The sequence below is a fragment of the Octopus bimaculoides genome, chromosome 24, assembly GCF_001194135.2.
Source record: "Octopus bimaculoides isolate UCB-OBI-ISO-001 chromosome 24, ASM119413v2, whole genome shotgun sequence".
NCBI lineage: Eukaryota > Metazoa > Mollusca > Cephalopoda > Octopoda > Octopodidae > Octopus > Octopus bimaculoides.
In genome coordinates, this window is record NC_069004.1 from 2,441,983 (window position 1) to 2,445,340 (window position 3,358).

Here is a 3,358-nt window from a genome sequence, read left to right on the forward strand (position 1 = left end):
TATATATTGCTCCTCTTTTATTTATCTTTTTACTTTGGCCTTCATTATGTAAAAAAAAATTGAGGATCAACTGTCCTTATCCGGCTCACGAGATCCACTTTCTGCTTCCACCCGGCTTGCGAAACCAAACATGCTTAAAACCTCTGATCTATTCATTCACCTCGTAATCTAGTAGTAACACAAGATTATTTGCAAATCTTTTACCCTTTGTCTTTTTCTTGTTTCAGCCATTAGACTTCAGCCCTACTGGAGCACCGTCATGAAGAATTTTTAGCCGAATGAGTCAACCCCAGCACTATTTTGTCGGTCTCGTTGCCGTTTTACTTTTCTCATTATCATTAGGAATTGTATAAAAAAAGTTGCGAAGATATTTTGTATTTTGTAGAAGTATATCCAATTTATTACACACAAATTCCGCCAAGGTTGACTTTGCCTTTCATTCTTTTGGGATCGATAAAATAAGGATAAGTTGAGTACTACATAAACAATTGAATATAAGAAATAATAATTTATTAAAGTATGTTAATCCCCATGTGGGTACATGGAGTAAATAAAATCATAACATAAAGAATTAGATATAAGAAATAATAATTTCTTAAAGTATGTGTTAATCCCCATGTATTCAGACTTTGTAGACACCCTGTATTGTTACGACCTGATGGCCATAACCCGAATTTACACAACCAACAATGGTGGGGTGAACCCAAAACAACAATACACCATGAAGTTTAAAAAAAAATATTATTAGCAATTAAGCGCCAGCATGCACAAACAACCTACATACAAAACAAATATATACGAACAAAATAGATTAATGCTACACTAGACCTGCAGTCAAAATAGTTACAAAAGTAAAAATATATACAGTTTAGAAATTTGAACTCAGAAACCCAACGCCACAAACTTGATATTACAAACTTGGATTCCTAAATCTAGTTTCACTGGATTTGGTTTTCGAAACTTGGATCTAAACGTGAATAAATCTAATGTCAAAGCAACCATTTTAGCTAAAAGTTCATGATACAAAACGGCTGCCAGACAACATCCATAATTATAGTTAAAAAATAGTTAAACAAAAAATCTAGTTTGCTTTAACTTCACACCAAACTACTTCATAGAAGCATGCTGAATAACCATTAGACAAAGTTTACAGTTTCGTTGTCTAATACAAAAAATTGGCTACATAAAAATTAAGTTCATACACTCTCTAGCTATTTATACAAATTTTTAAACATTTATCAACAGAAAATAGCAAAATTACCACATAACCTGCCACAAATGTAGGTTTCAAAATTCACTTAAATATTACAATAACATAACTCAATAGATTTTTGTACTCACCCAGAAGTGACACAGAAATGATTTAAACGTGACAAGCAAAAGTTCTGCCGAATTCCTGGAGCATAAAATAAATCCATAAATGCCTAACAAAAAGTGTGCATAAACTAAGCAGGCAATCATAGCTTCCAGAATCCAATTGATCAACCTTGTCTCACAGAAAAACGTTGACTGACGCAAAAAAAAAAAAAAAAATGGGTATTCTATTATCTCTGCTTATAAAGGTTGACTAAGGTCTAGCCAATTTTTTTAGAGTTTCACAGTTTGGCTATTAACACCTAACTTCCCCCATTTTGATAATGGACTTCATTCTTACCTTACAGTGCAGCATGCAAGACTGTCTGTCTGTCTGTTTACCTGTTAACATTATACGATAAAACATCTTAAGGCGGCGAGCTGGCAGAAACGTTAGCACGCCGGGCGAAATGCTTAGCGGTATTTCGTCTGCCGTTACGTTCTGAGTTCAAATTCCGCCGAGGTCGACTTTGCCTTTCATCCTTTCGGGGTCGATAAATTAAGTACCTGTTACGCACTAGGGTCGATGTAATCGACTCAATCCGTTCGTATGTCCTTGTTTGTTCCCTCTATGTTTAGCCCCTTGTGGGCAATAAAGAAATGAGAAACGTTGTTAGCACGCCGGGCGAAATGCTAAGCAGTATTTCGTCTGCCGTTACGATCTGAGTTCAAATTCCGCCGAGGCCGACTTTGCCTTTCATTCTTTCGGGGTCGATTAAATAAGTACCAGTTACGCACTGGGTCGATATAATCGACTTAATTCGTTTGTCTGTCCTTGTTTGCCCCCTCTGTGTGTAGCCCCTTGTGGATAGTAAGGAATTTATTATACGATAAAATATCTTTATCGTTTTTATAATTTCCCAACATTCCTTTCCTCTTAAAAGGGAAAAAATTTATACACAACAATTTTCAGAAAGTTACAATATCATCCAGAAAATGCAGAAGTCAAATATGTACTTGTACATAAAATATAAAACATGGTAAGTGCTAACACCTGAATAGTGCATCTGAAAGTAAGTTAGCATTTCCTGCAATATGACAAATATTCAAACTAAATTGTTGCAGGTACAAGCTCCACCTCAGAATGCTCTGATTAGAGCCTTTCACCTTATTAATGAAAACTAAGGGAATGTGATTTGTGTAGACAGTGGTAGGATTCAAACCTATATAAATTTGAAAGTGCTGAACTGCCCACACAAGAACTAAATACTCTTTCTCAATGGTAGAGTAATTCTTCTGGCAAGAATTAAACTTCCTAGAAAAGTATATCACTGGACAATCTACTCCAGATTGGCATGCTTGTATCAAAATCGCGCCGGTCCCTACACCGGACGCGTCAGTCATCAATGAAAACGGTTTCTCAAAATCAGGCACTTTTAAAACCGGGGAATTTTGTAAAACTGACTTAAGTTTCTCAAAAGCTGATTCACACTCTGATGACCACTTCATGGTTTGGGTCTTTTTCAATAAATTTGTCAACGGTTCCGCAATAATAGAAACATTTTGCACAAACTTATGGTAAAAACCAATCATTCCTCAAAATTGTTTGATCTGACGTTTCGTCGTGGGTCGTGGAAAATCTGATATGGCTTTTACTATTATTATTAGCCTTCTTCTTATATAAATAAGGAAAATAACACAAGATAGAAAATGCTAAAATAATTTTATCATGAAGAACATTTTAGTATCAATTTCAGTCTTCGCGACTTAGAATAAAGCATAAAAAACAATTAAATTGTGGAAAAATTAAATGAAATGTTTTTTAAAAAATATTTCTATAGTTTTCAAATGCAAGGGACATTTTCTTTTTTTCCTGTCTGTCTCTGTCACTCTTTTTTTACTCTTGTGAAGGCTTTTGATTGTTTAGTAGTAGCCGAGGAAGGAGGCGGCGAAGAAGGAGAAGAAGAAGATGGAATAGGAAGAGAAGAGAAAGAATAATAAAAATGCAGAAGTGGTATGACAGTAGTAGGATGTTGGTGGAATCCTCTTAAATGGTCAAGTGACC